The 15,568-nt window shown below is 40.5% G+C and overlaps 1 protein-coding gene across 5 annotated transcripts in view; it reads left to right on the top strand.

The window, feature by feature from the left end:
- Positions 1-15,568, top strand: part of BBS9 (Bardet-Biedl syndrome 9) — a 366,639-nt gene that overhangs the window by 240,799 nt on the left and 110,272 nt on the right. The gene's annotated exons all lie outside the window — the stretch shown is intronic.

Raw genomic sequence — 15,568 nt, 5'->3', positions numbered from 1 at the left:
AAATTGTGTGTGTGTTGGAGGGAAGTGAGTGGAGGGAAGGAGAGGAAGAAGAAGAGGAAAAAGACTATATGTTATGCCATATCCCTAGGTCAGATTTTAAATGTGGATGAATCCGGTGTCTATTAGAAATGAATCCATCTAAGGACCTACATCCTGCAGGAGGAAGGTTGAGCCTGGGTTTTAAGGCTGTAAAGCATTAACTGACCGATTGCTGGATGCAAATGCTGGTGGAGATTGAATCTGTGCTAATGTTACTGTTAGAATGGTTACTATTTTAGTTAGTGCTCTGATACAGACTTGCAGAAGTTTTGAGTGGTCTTCTCATAATCCCTTTCCCCCCATTAGCCCTGTTATTTTCTATAGGCAATTTCGCAGAATGGGAAATTTTGTAGAAACACCTGTCTTGCATTTATATCAGAAATGCTGGTATTCCATGGAAAGAATCTCATTAGTAAATTACTTGCATGTTGATGTATACAGTTTTTTTGTAATAAGACCTCTGTGACCAGATTGAGAAGTTGAGGCATAAAAAGTTTATGTTGTTATCATATCATTGGTATATTCTCTGTTGCTCTCTGTTGGAATGTTATCAAGTTGCTCATCACTTTGTTGAAACTATTATAACCCATCTACGTGTTGTTAATATACTATTTTGAAGCAGGTAATGCATACTTGTATCATCATTCTTTCAAATAATATATTAAGACCTCAAATCTCAAATTTGAGTTCATTTGATGTGAGAGGGGTTACTTCTAGCATCTGGTTGCTTGAGATTAAAACAGCAACAACGGCAACAACAAACCCTTTCATCATAGAGACAAAGTCACAATACTTCATGAGTAAATAAAGGAGGCCCTAGAAATGCAATCCTTCTGAATAATAACTTGCATGAACCGAAAGTTCTGATGTGCCTCGGTACAATATTAGGGTGTAGCTCTGAGTCCACAGAATTGGTTAATATCTTGATATTAAATATTAAATTGACATTTAGGGATTAACATATAACTACTATGAATAATAAAATTAAACACGAAAGCTATTTTTTTGAAAGAGCTCACAATTCCCTTCCAGTGTTAGGTGTCATAACGCTCATCGTATCTAAACGTTGGGTGTCCGCTGCATACCTGCTCAGTACCATGGTCACGTTTGACAAATAGCCAGGTTTTCTTGGAAACTAGTGTCTGGCCAAGAAAGGGCAGACCATGACTAAAGGAGAGAGTGGCTTAATTTCTGCCTTCCTCAGGGTCTGTATGTATTTCTTTTATTCCATCAAAAAGACGATGCCACATTGTCCGGCATCAGCGACTTCCTCTCGTGCTCTTGGGGTGACTGGTGAGCAGTGCCAGAAGGAAAGCTTGGATGGCTTGCCTTTGCACCCCCCTGGTGTGAAGCACACCAACCCCCGGATGGGATCTGGCATGGAGCGCATCAGAGAACTTCCAGCTGGCAGCTGGACAGGCCTGACCATGTGGGGACCAGATTTTACTCTAAGTTGACTGTGAAGCTCCTGCACCCTCTCCTAGGCCTGAGGTGGCCAACCCTGCTACCAAAGGAAGCTTGCTGACGAGTTTAAGCGGGAGGGGGGAGAAGAGCCAAACATGGGTGGTAAAGAAACTAATGAATTCATAAGACAAGCAAAGGAGCATGTCACCTTATCAAAGCTCCAGATCAAACCGTAGAAGCAGCCATCCAAGGACCCTGCAAGCAATTTTAGGATTGTGTTTCTTACACGTTATCATGGAGGAAGAAACAGAAAAACAAAGATTGCTAAAGATGTGCAAGAAGAGAAAAACCAGAAGACTCCACTTTATTCCTAGTCGGCAGGCGTCTTCCGTCACCTCTAGGCCAGATGGCCACAGACTGACCCCGTCGTGAGAGGCCTGGGACCCACAGTCAGTTACTAAAGCTGCAGGGAGGCCCTCACAGTGGAGCCCTCCCAAAGACGCCGATTTCCAACGCAGATAGTCCTGTCAGACCTGCGCTCTCAGAGGACGAACCTCCTTACAGTCAGCACTTGCAATACTTTATAAATGAAATAATAATAACGAACAGAATCTACATTTCCAGGCGTCATGACTTGAATTGACTTTGAGTATTGTCCTGACATGAAAAAAAAATTTGTGTATAGAAAAGTTAGATTTGATTTGAATGCGTGTTGGAAGATTAGCCATCTAATTATTTCCAAAAAGGCTTTGCCCATAAATATATCTTGCTTAATTTGCTACTAGATCGATTACCGGTTGTTTTACAGAAACTAGCCATTGATCTGTTAAATATTTTTTTGACGTTTTTGGAATGATTAGGTTGGTAATCTTAGACGGCTGCTATGGGTCATGTGACTGCTAGAGACGTGCGAGTCTGTAACCAGCACTGACTTTGGGTAGCTTTTTCTCTCCAGGTACAATACATACATCATTTGGGGGAGTTTCCAGAAAAATTAAAGAGACATAGCTGATTTTAATGAAGAAGGAGAGGTGGATATATGTTGTTCGGGGGTTTCCGGGTGCCTCCATGTTATCTAGCATCCTTTTAGAACTCCAATTTTATTTGGGGAAAGGAGTGGGTGGGCAAAGTTTTATTGGTACCTAATGAAACAACAGCAACAACAAAAAACAAACCTCCGTATTGTAGGCTCTCTCTCAGCTCCGAGGGGACACGTCCCACAGTTCTGGCCAGTGAGATGGACGTGGAAGGCCTTGAGCTTTCTTTGATGTTCCATCGCTTTGAATCCTGGCTGCCAGATTTCTGGTCTGTCTTGGCGCTGAGCGCTGCAGTGTTGCCCACCATATGGGAAAACAAGGACTTGCTCTGATGGCTGTGTGTGCCAGTGCCAGACTCTTCCTTTGGCCTCCAAATGCCCTGATCTCTGCTTTGCTCAGACCCCCAGATAGCTCCCCAGCTCAGGCCTCCCCTCCTTTGTTTTGTAGCCTTTCTGGTGTCCTGCACACATTCTCTGAGGCTGGGGTTGGTTTGACAGATTGAAATGTAGTCCACGTTCATTCCTTCTTGGAAGTTTTCCACGTCAGGGGCTCAGTATATAGCCTCTCATTTGCTGTTATGAAGGCAGGATGGGGGAGGGGTTCAGAACAGTGGCCCTTGAATCAGACAGGCCTGGATTTGCATGGTGGGAATTACATGATCTCCCATTCCTCAGTTTCCTGAGCTGTAAAATGAGCATGATAGTACCTATCTCATGATGTTGTTGTAAGGCTGAAGTGAGGTAATCCTGGAAGGCATTTCCAAGGCCTGGACATGCAGCAAGCCTTCAGTGAAGGTGAAATGATTTTACATGATAATGGTGATTATTATGCTAAACCAAACACAAACATTGAATAGAGTTATTTCTTCTGAAGAGTAGGAATCGAAGACAATTTGATCATACAGTGTCAGAACTGGTGCCAAATCTGCAAGTTTAAAGTCTGCATGTGAAAGGACCCGTGTTAGTCTCTTTTGCTGCTGTCTCCCTAATATCTGACATAAGGCTTGGCATCGACTTATAAGAAAAATAACTAACACTTGGTGAACACTTACTTTACATCAGTCTGTTTGAAGCGTTTTTACGTATGTTAACTCATTTCCTTCCAAAGAACAATGGGGTTGGTATTATTATTATTGCCCCCATTTTGGAGAGAAAATCAAGCCCAGAGGATTTAAATAATTAGCTCAAGGTCATATATCTCAATTGGCTGAGCAGAAGGCCAGTAGTCTGGTTCCATTGGTCCACGGCCTTTGAATAACTATTCATTGGATGCATAATGAGAAAGGAAGGGAGGGAGAAAAGGACAGAATCCTGGATCTTGATTCCTTGTATTTTAAGGCTGATTGTGGTAATTGCACGTAGAACTGGGTTTTGCCACTATTTTAATTAACAAGGGATGTCAGCCCTGAATGATGGCTTTGGGGGAGAACCCTAGTGCACTATTTATTCCGTGGGGCTTCTGTAAGGTCAGCAGTAAGGGAGGGCGAACATGAATTACCACCCATAGAAAATGGATCACTGACAAAATAGTGCTGGCTACAGGCAGTTTCCAATAGATGGGCAGGTTGGTTTTCTAAAATGTGTAATTTCTCTGTTTGAAACTCAGCGTGTGTCACCAATAAATACCTAAGTTCCTCAGTGGAGAAGCTGGACTAATTCTAGGACCTTAGAGCCCTGGAGAGGCACTGGGGGCTGGGTGGAGGGGAAGTCAGCAACGACAGGAAGCCAGCAGGCAGGGCTTAGAATGACCTCAAGTTTTACTCTTTTTTGAGACATGTACTATTTTTGAAAAATTCCTACAGTTTAAACGAAAAGATTTTATATCATCGGAGGACATAGCATGTGTCCCTGTTAGAGTGCCAAGACATTTTTCAGGACCTGTTTCTCCACATAGAATCTGGAAATAAAACATATTTAGCGAAGTAAGCAAACCTATCCAACTGAATTTGTTATGCTTGTCTCCTTTTTACCATAGGAATTAAGAAAACAAATTGTATCATGTTTGGCCAATTACAGAAGTCCCTCTTTCTCAAACACTAGTTTATGGAATTGAGTTTATTTCCAAGTTTCTCCTTCCACGGCAACACTCTGCCTTGCTGAAATGCAGCTCTTCTTTTCCCTCACAAAGAACCGCAGTCCTTTGAACAATGAACGTAACGTTCACTTTACTCCTAGGAAGCCCTGTACATCCTCACTTTGAATGTTGCCCTTAACTGCGGTCTAATCTGGGAAAAGTTACCCAGCTTACTGGCGCCTCAGTGTTCTCATTTCTCTAGTGGGGATAATATCTTCCTTATGAGGTCGTTGGAGGATTAAATGAGATATTAGGCACAAAACCCTGCATGCAATTAGTGGCCCATACTAAGTGCTCAGCAAATGGTATTTATTAAATATTATTGAAAAAGAGTGTATTCGTAAGGTTTCATGCGTTTCAAAAACCACAGTAGAAGAAATGTGATAAATTATGAAGTAAGAGGGTTATTATAGGAAGACCCCGCAGCAGTAGTGGGAACAACTGATTGTGTGATAGGAAGAAAGAAGACAGAAACTATAAAATTAGATATAAGAACAACAACTGTGCAATAGTTACAGCCATGTAGTACAGGATCAAAAGGGCTTTCCACCTCTCTATAATTTCTTCCAGCTGAATAAATGTACAGCCTAATACAGCAATTGATGTCCGTAATAATGACTTCTTTGAGTCATCAGGAAAAGATTAAATTACATGAAGTACACTCCATTTAAGGAGGCAGTGGGACTGGAGCACAGTTTAGGAAGGTTTTCCTTCAAATTAGTGCCTGTTTTACTAATGGGTCTACCAGCCTTCAGCTTATCTAAAATCCCCGATGTTCCATATGACTGAGATTTTAAAGGCCTGCAAATCAGGCGGGATCTCACCTGCAGTGCTGGGTCAGAATGGCAGTGCTATTAGACAAGACGTGCTCTCTGTGTTTTCAGATGATGTTACATTCTGGAGCCGTCACACGCTCTGACTCCATTGCCAGAGCGGCTGCGCTAACAGGAAGAAGGGGCTGAGTGGCCATGCCGTGCCATCGGTGCCAGGCGGGATTTCAGTACAGGTTACTCTGGACTGAAGCAGGATTGAGGAGCCTCTTGGCTCCTCACTGAGGGTCACGGCTGCCCCGCCCCCCTCCTCCTTGCTGCGCATGGAAGGCAGTACAGTGGTCAAGTGTGGGCTTGAGACCTACCAGTGAGGGATGCTTTGGGCTGTAAGTACCAGGAACCCAGCTCAGATTGGCTTAAACAATAAGGCAATGTATGGGTGCATGTAACTGAAAGTGCAGAGGATTCACGTTTGTCTGGCCAGTGGCTTCCGTTCCGTTGCCCTGTGACCCACTTGGCTTTGCCTCCCTCTGAGTTTTGGTTTCATCCTCTTCAGGCTGGTAGTGGTGACATGTCCATAGCCGTGCTGGATCCACAGCTGCATGTGACATCTAGAGGCTTTTACTCTTGGAGGAGATAAACTCCAAGAAGCCTCCAGCAGACTTTTCCATATTTCTCTCTGGCCTGTATTGGGTCACCTACTCATTTTGGAAGCACTCTCTGATGCTGGAGAAATGTTTAATATTTGGTAGCCTAGGCCAGGTTCCCGCTCCAGAGATTGCCAAGAGGGATGGGATTATTGTGATTGGTTTGGACAAATGGTTCCTGTGTGGAGCCAAACCACCTAAATCCCATTGGCTGCCATGCTGTGGGCGAGTGGGTCCTGGGCATAACATAGTATTCTCTGTCGAGTCAAACAGACTTGTTCTTAACTTTTCAGCTCTGCCATTTCCTAGCTGCAGGCCCCAGCCCAGCAGCTGTGGGGCCTGAGGGAAGAATACAGGTGGTGGCTCACATACCTGATGTCAAAACATTTTTAAAACTGATAAATTAAGCCAGTTTCTCCTACCCTGACGAATATACCTTTATAATGATCTGGAAAGTCATGTTTGACTTGGAATTCTTGGGCACTTTGGAGTTCAGCCCTAGGACATGGTCACACAGGGAGAGTAGACCCCAGGCCCGTAGTCTGTGTCTCTATCTGCCCCTGCTGCTATCCCACCCTGCAGAGTGCAGACATGCTAGGCCCAGGCGGTGTCTTTCCACCCCAAAAGCCACCCCTTGTCCACACTTTGGGCCTAGGTTTATGTGCATGTGTCACCTGCTATACCATCACCTAGGGAGGGATTCAGGGAAGGGCCCACAGAGGCCCTGGAGGGGAGCTTGGGGCATTAGGGGCAGGAAATTCTGAGCTCATCAGAGCATGTGTAGAAGGGAAAGGCATGATTCTTGGTTGATTACATTTCCTTGGCTTTATAGACTGTGGTACCCCTGTGGAGGGGTACGGAAAGGAGGGCCCCATTCTGGCCTTTCAAAGCTCAAGGCCCAGGGGGAAGGCTCATCTTCCTGGTATGAGGGCGATTCTGATGAGCTGTGAGACCACCTGCAAGTGACAATTCCCCGAAACTCAGTTTCCTTGTGTAAAAGGGGACAGTACCCACAATATCCAGTCCACATCCGGAAAGTGAAGTGAGATGAGGCATGCAAAGTGCTCGCCAAATGCCAGCTGCTTTCAGCCTCCTGACGCACCCTGGGCTGCAAGTGCTGCCCAGTTTTGATACTCGCGAATGGGAAGATCTTGGAAGCAAATTGCTTCATCTCCTTGGACATCACTTCCCCATCTTTAAAATATGGATGGTGATGCCTCCCTGGGAGCCGTTGATGGATATAATGGGAGGGGAGCCAAAGTGCACAGCAGCAGGTCCTCTGTGACTGTCTCAACGATCAGGAAACCTCGGTGTTTCTAATGACATAAGATAGAAGTTCGGGACCACTACCGCCCTCTGTAATCTTCCAAGTAAAATTTTCCAGGTAAAATCTGCTTCTGACCAGATCATTTGTTCACACTTCAAAGAAAGTCGGAAAGAAAAAAAAAAAGGCAGAAAGAGAAATTTGACAAATTATCCTTCTTTTTTGGTATTCTACTTCAAGGTATTGCCTTAATGTCCCACCTCTACTCAAGGCAGTCTGACAAAGTCAGTCGTGTTTTTTGCAGACTTTATTTCAGCAAAATTTTCCCCATAGCGATAATTAACAGGCTACCATGGCATTCGAGACCGTAGAAACCTGTTAGTGGTGAAAACATCTCCATACAGGGGACGCTAACTGGGGCATCAGCTTTTTCAACAAAGGCGATGTCTGAATTGGGGCTCCGACTCCCACAAGATCAGAGGCACAGGGGATTGTAAGAAAAATCTGGGCTGGCTGCTTTTGTGCTCTGTTTTAACAGAGCTGTTAGTGACAAGTGGTTGCTTTTTTGGCTCGATGTATTTTGTTACAATATTAAGAAAGAGGAAATTGTTTATTTAATTAGTACTATTGAGTAAGTCAATATATCTGCCTTTTATATATTTAATAACAAGCAATTTCAGAAATATTTGGAATATGTGAAGATAATGAAATTATTGTGCTGGGCAACAATTCACCATCAAAGCAGAAGCATGGGAACACACACACACAGACACACAGACACACACACACACACACACAGCCCATTAATGCAAGATATGGTGTTTATGTAATATTAGTGTTCTTTGATAAACAATTTTTGTTTAATCATAGAGATAAATATTTTTAGTTATAGTACACAGAGGGAAGGCAACCAAGTATCTGGGAACTGATTTCGGGACGGTAAGTTTCTAAAAATTTAAGTTCTAAGTTTAAATCTTTTAAACTGTTAGGTAACTTCAAATTTTCCCCAGGCTTTGAATTTAAATGTAGTTACTGGAATTCGTTCCATATTAACTGAAAAACATCATTTTTCATTAAAAAAAAACATCACTTTCACAGTGGCAGCTGTATTGCTGTGATTATGAATGGAAGGAGAGGTCCATAACAAAAGATACACGGTGGCACCTTCACTTCAGAATCTTTCTTCTTCAACGTGTGCCTGTACGTACTAATTTATATTAGTCTAAGACCAGGAGTCATTTTTAAGTTATAATCAGAAGACTCTTTTACTTTGTTGTAGGTAAGTCAGAAAAGCAAAACTCCAGTCAGAACCAGGACTTCTTTTTTCTCTCTCTCCCCCTGAAGTATGCGTGTTCTGCATCTTAAATATGGGTTAATAAACGTCCCGTCCAGACCATATGGGAAGTTTAGGATTGCTGTCAGAGATAACAAACCTGTGAATGTAGAATCACACTCAATAACCTCCCAGCATTTCCCACAGTGTCAGATGGAGCTTTGATTAAAAAGTGGAAAGATGTAAACATCATCCAACAGGCCAAAGATAGAAGGATTACCAATTATCTTTAAAACTGATTTGATTCTGACATGATTTTTCTTAATCAAATGTATTCATTGAACAAATGAGTCACGTTGTTACATTAGTAGGACGGTTAGTGAATACACAGAGCCAAGAACTTGGTCTCCATGGTGCCAGATGGACAATGTGTTTGTAAACCCTGAGAGGGAGCCATAGGGGCATTCCGAAACTGTTTTAAAGCCAGTCTTTTGCGAGGTAGATTAGAGTTTATCCCTATGTCCTCTTCTCGGACTTCTGGGGGCCTCTTCAGACATTGTTTACACAGAGGGTCATCTTTCTGGAAAATCCAGGGGACATACTGAATAATGAGTCACAGAAGCAATTAGCTTTGTAATACTAAGAGTTATTGGCAAGACGCCACATTTTTTCCTAAGGTACAAGAGGAATGCCAAGAATGAAATAAATTAGCTTATGCTTGCTCAGAGTTTCTACTTCCACAAAGCTAGTGTCTTATAGATACACTCTGAGAAATGGGTTGGGGCAGGTGTGGTATTTTTCTTCCATTTGTCCCGAGGGCAGGATTTTAAGACTTTCTCTGGACCAAAGAGTAAGGATGCATGAATCTTGGCTAGCATTATTTTTTAATAAGCCTTTCCACTATAGTTAATGAGTGAGAAATGTCGCTGTACTAATTTCCATTCATTATGAGATCAGACGCCTTTCAAAACTTATTTGTTGATGGAATAAGATATAATTTTTGTAATTAAAATGTTTCACAAAATATACAGAAAGCACTTATCTTATGATAGTCTTCTGCATTTGCCTTAGCCAGCTGATAATTTCGAACTCAAGATTAATTTGTTTGGAAATGTGAAAGATGTACATGGGGAAAAACTTTCGTGAAATGGTGTCCGAAAAGAGTGTTATTTAAAGACCCAATATCTCTATTTAGAGTTTAAAGATACAATGTAACTTTTATTTAACAACTTTTAGTCAATGCTCTTAAAGTGTCCCTTCCATAAATTACTCTATCATTTGCCAAATACTTGCCATTAATAGATTAATAAAAGTCTAAAGCGGTTAAGTGACTTTCAAAATAACAGCAAGCGGCAGAATCAGAAGATTCGAGGCTTTTAATTTCTCGTCTTTTACTCTAAGACAATTAGCTGGTTCTCTGCTGAGCTCAGCACAAGACGATTTAAATTGAGATTCCAGGTGCGCTTTACAAAAGGGACAGTTGTCTGGCTTGGATGAATATGTACTTTTTTTTTGAATAGTACTTGTTATAGAAAATGTCTGGTTTTGACTAAACTGTTTATGTCACTCTTTATCTAAGAAGGAATGTAAAACTCAGCTGAAGAAAGGGTGACTGGAACACAGCTGTAAAGTTGATTTTCTGAATGAAAGGAAAAAAAAAAGGAAAGATAAAACGAGCTTCTCTTTTTACCCTTTAAAAACACAGCTCTCAGAACATTGTGCCAGTGTACCTGTTTATTCATGTGACCCATAAGTTTTTTCCTTGGGACTGTCTAACATCAGTAAATATGTAATTAGACTTGCGCTTAACGTTTTAGTCCAATTTAAGAATTTGTAGAGTTAGCGTACCATTTCTATTAACTATTCTGTACTCATTTCTCTTTGTGAGAAATCCTTCTCTGCTTTTAGGCTGCAGTACGTAACAAGAAGCTAAGGATTGTAGCTAATTGTCTAGAACCCGGAAATCCAATCCTGACAGCAGCCAAAAGAGTTACACACTTGGCACAAGGTGTAAAGAAACTGGTCTCGGTTAATGACATGTGCTTGTTCATACACAGGTGTTTGCCCAAGGGGAGTATACTTGCACTTTGCAAATGTTACGGATGAGTGTCTCCCTGGAATAGGGGAACATTTCTCAGTTTCACACCCCGAATATGTTCCGGCAATTCTTTTAGGTACTCTGGGTTCAGCGAGCTTCCACCAGCAGTGGAAGAGATGGAATTCCAGACACTGGCCCCCTCCTTATGGGGTGTTTCTGAGTTTTACTGGAAGGTTCTTTCCCCTGACCTTAATTAAACGCTCCGCAACCCAGTGTCTTTGAAGTGTGCCAGGCATTAGGTCTTTTCTCTTTTCTGCCTTCTTAGCAGCAGCAGGAATGAAGTTAGGGGATCAGGAGTGCGGCTCTAAAACAGTCATTGAAAAGGCCTTATCGCTGATTGCTGAGGGGGAAAAAGAGGAGAAACGGTCAGGAAAAAACCAGCTCCTTTCCCCCAAGTTCCCTCTCCCTGTCTTTGCCCCAGCCAGACTCTCAGCATTGTTCTATCAGTTTGTTTGCTTAACTATCAAGTTTTGTTTAGTTGGTCATTCTGGAAGTTTCTTTAAAGCATTGGCTCTCAATGTGGGGAGGGGATTTTCAACCCCCATCCCTCCCACCCCCCGACATTTCGTACTGTCTGGGAACAGTTTTGCTTGTCACAACTGGGGAGGAGGAAGACGATGGTACTGGCATTCAGTGGGAAGCGGCCAGGGACGCTGCGACACTCCTGCCGGTGCTCAGTCCCCCTCTCGTGCCAATGCTGAGAAACTCCGTTCTAGGTGAGGAAACGAAAGGCTTTTGAAAGAATGGGCCTGTTTCTGCAAACTCACACAACCGGTCGATGTAAGCAGAGATTCATTCCAATGATCCCGCACTACACAGTGAATGCACTGAGCTGTTTTTGTTTTTGTTTTGTTTTGAGCACTTTCTTACTTTCTGACATGAAGTAAGATGCTCCAGGTTCCTCTTGTCCATTTTGTTCTCTAGCCCTAGAATCAGCCATTTCTCCAAGGAGCCCTGGTTCCTTTTATTGGAGAGTAGCGTTGGAAACCAAGGTCTGGGCCGGGGTGTGCTTGTTGGCACTGAGTCTTTCAGACTCCATAGTCTAAACTTAGTTTGTTCATTAGGTCGGGTTTTTGTTTTCTTAATTTATGTGAAAATTAATTTGACCAAAATGTAGAAAAACTGATACTATTACATATGATTGCGTGGGGGTTTTCCATCCAGAGCAAAAGGGGGGACAGTGCTATTGGGGGAAAGTCATAAACCACAGATAGATTAACCTAATCACCCTGTTTCTTTTCCACATTAAGTCGGTTTTTAAATCTTGGTCTTTACCCTATACACGTGAATGGACCTTAAAAATACTTCTGTGATGTTTGAGCGTATGCATGCAAGTTACCCACGTAATTATTGATATTTGACATGACATTTTTATTAATAAATGAAATCTCTAATAATGTGGTTTCCAAAATATCTTTCCTCTTTTACAACAGGCCGATGGCATTTGAGACTTCTTTTGCTTTAAGTTAACCTTTGTATTGATCACTCATCACATGCAGTTGTGTTTAGTTTTATTTCATAGCCTCCTGTAGCTGGAAGCTGCTCAGTCCTGCCCTGTCTACACACAGATGATTTGTCCCGAAGTTTGTGAATATCTGCATAATGGTGAACCTTGCTGTAAGAGCTCTATTGTGACTAAGTTAAATTTATTCGCTCGTCTTTAGTCTTCCATTAGTCAATGTTCATATCTCTGTAGAAATTTAAATTTTAAATTCTTCTAAGATGCCTTCTAAAATTTCCTGACTTAGCCTTTAACTGTGCGTATTTAAAAACTGTCTTCTATGCCCATGACTGATCTATCTAATTTCACAGGGTTTTCTCTTTAGATGGCATCACTGACTTTTAAAACATTTCAGGTACAAGTGAAAATAATTTTGATTTTAAAAAAAACAGTGCAATGATTTTTTTCTTATTATTCAATATGGTTATTTATATGCATCGAGAGAACTCTGAGATTTATTTAGACATAAATTTTACAATTTATCACACTTAAGTATACATAGAAAGAAAACTATAAACAAAATAAATTGTTCAAGATATTCTTAAAACATTTTCACATTCAGTGTCTATTAGGGATAACTTTTAAACTTAGAATTGTCAATGTGTGTAGTTTTCCAAATAATGCCATCTTCAGAAGTTTAGGTGATACAGCGTTATTAAAAAATAATTGAGGTGAAATTCAGTTAATATAAAATTAATCATTTAAAGTGAACCATTCATTGGCATTTAATATATTCACCAAATGTTGTTAAACCGCCACCTCTGTCCAGTTCAAAAAAATTTCTGTTACTCCAAAGTAAAACTTCTCACTTATTAAGCCGTTTTTCTATTGCTCCTCTGCCCTGGTCCCTGGCAACTACCAGTCTGAGTTGTGTCCCTATGGATTCTTCTGTTCTGGATATTGCATTTAAATGAAATATCAGATTAGGTGACATTTTGTGTCTGGCTTCTTTCAGTGACTATAATGTGTTTTAGGTTCATCCACGTTGTATCATATATAAGTACTCATTCCTTTCTATGGCTGGGTAGTATTCCATTGTATGGCCTATCCATTCTGTTTATCCATTTACTTATTAATGGACATTTGGGTTGTTTCCATCTTTTGTGGCTATTGTGACTAGTGCTGCTGTGAACTTGTATGTGTATGTATTTGTTTGAATAACTATTTTCCATTCTTTTGGGCAGATATCTAGGAGTAGGATTGTGTGTCATATGATAATTCTATGTTTAACTTTTTGAGGAACCATCAAACAGTTTTCCATAGCAGTGGGATGATTTTTAAAAATTATTCTTAAGTTTATGTCTGTTAACTAAATCAAAATACTCACTTTGGAAGCATACCTCTTTAATGTTTTTTGTTATTAAAAAATAAATTCGTCTTTACCATGTCTATTGATTTTCCAAAGCTACCTAAAAAAAAAAAAAAAAGAATCTTCAGATAATTCCATGTTCCTCTCAGGAGAGTTTGTAAGACTCTCAGAAAAATATTCAAGGCTTTTAATTTCTAATCTTCTGCTCTAAGACAATTAGCTACCTCTCCCCTGAGCTTAGCATAAGCCAATTTAAATGTTCAGACACAGAATCTGCTTTCCATATGACTTGATTGAAAAACAAACAAAAATTATACTAGTGTTTAATAACCTTTTATATAGTTAGGGAGATAATAAATATTTTGTTTATTCTGACCAGGAAAAAAAGAGATCAGTTTTTAAGATGTGCCCATGAAGTGGAATGCTAATTTCTTTTTCTTCCTTGGTATGTTGCTGGAGATTTAAAGATTTGCTCTAAAAGATGTTTTTCTGCACTGGACTCCTGTAACTCCGTACAGCGCGTGTGTGTGATTACCAAGTGGATTCAGCAATACTACGTATGTGCATTCTGTGGTATTTATTGTTGGCAACTCATAGTTTGTTTTGTTTGCTAAGAGCTTCATTGATACAAACTTTTTATTTCCAAAGACACAGAAAGGGAGTCACAGATCCTGTGTTATTAATAGCTTTCTTCTGGCCTCAAATGAATCAACGCAGTACTGGTTTATTCCAGATGCTTGATAAATAACGCATTGAAATGAATTGGTAGTAAATTGTCCAGACAGGAGACTTCTGAATGCAGGAAGCACATCTGTCTGGTTCACAGGGCAATTGCCAGCACCCAACCCTGTCTTTTGCATATACTAAATATTCATTGAATGAATGAACAAACAAGCTCTAAGTTATAACATAGATGTTTTCTAAGTGCTGGTGAAGGGCGGTTTTCTGAAGCTAATTCTTTCCCTTATCAAAGGTCATTTTAATTTTATTTCACTGTGTGTTGTCTTCATGATACTCAAACATGATGATACATAGTTTTTCCTTGGGGTGGGTACACTAGGTTAATTGTTAAATAATAAAAGTCAATTTAAATTTAAAACCTTTACTCTAGTTTGATTATGTAAGAACATTTTCTTGGGATAATACTTGGATATTTGTTTGCCTTGCCTACTGTGACATGCTTTCATTCTGTTAAATATATTTCCAAATTTGTATCCATAACCCTAGCTGTCTTTTATAGCCCAGATGTGTTTTGCGTTTGTATTTGAGGTCAGTCAAAGATTTTCTTGCAATCGTTTCCTTGATTAAGGAAATATGTAAAGATTTTTGGCAAGAAGTATTATGTCATTGTAGGAAGTGAAGTCATATAGTTCCCCTTGGGGTTTGGCATTGAAAGATGGCACATAGTAAATTTAACTCTAAGTTGCTGTAATTATTAGATACCGGAAATATTTTCCTATGGATGGCTACACTTGTCTGAAAACACGGTGGGCTGACAGTAAAACTTATTTTAGTATAGTGACTTGGAAAATTACAGTAGTTCAATTTGAAACTTCGAAAAGTTTCAAGTATTGTTCACATTGTTTGTGGCAGTGACAAAAAAGTGATGATGAGCTCTGCTTGCCTTAAACTAAAGTTGAAAAGAAAATCTGTGCTGAGACACATTCTTACGGGAAAACAAGTAAAGATTCTGTGTGGGTTCTTTAAAACCTACCCCATTCAAATGAAGATATTACTTGGAAAAGTCAGAATGAAGTTACACAGGAAAGGTGAAAGGACATGTCCGGAATGGCAGCTCTTCTTACACAGTGGAATTGCTCTTCTGGATTTGGTTCAAGAAACTCCCATGAAGCCCATGCTCTGTCCACTTTAAAACAATTTTTAAAATTTATGTATTTTTAATTAGGAAACATTTAGAGAAAGTCTGAGTGAGTAGATCAACTACAAAGTCATTTTGCACATTTAGCCTTTTAAGATTTAGAACTATAGGGGCAAGCCAGGAGAAAAGGGTTGATAGAAGAGGGTGTGCTTGTGTGTGATGAGCAAAATTGGAGGCCTGGGCCAACTCCTAGAGAACCTGGAAGAGTCTGCATGAGGAGTCATGGATTTGTAGCTTGTTGGGATGTGCCAAGGTTTCTTAAAGGAAGAGGTTG

The sequence above is a fragment of the Rhinolophus hipposideros genome (assembly GCF_964194185.1).
Source record: "Rhinolophus hipposideros genome assembly, chromosome: 18".
Lineage (NCBI taxonomy): Eukaryota > Metazoa > Chordata > Mammalia > Chiroptera > Rhinolophidae > Rhinolophus > Rhinolophus hipposideros.
This window is presented reverse-complemented; position numbering and strand designations above follow the sequence as displayed.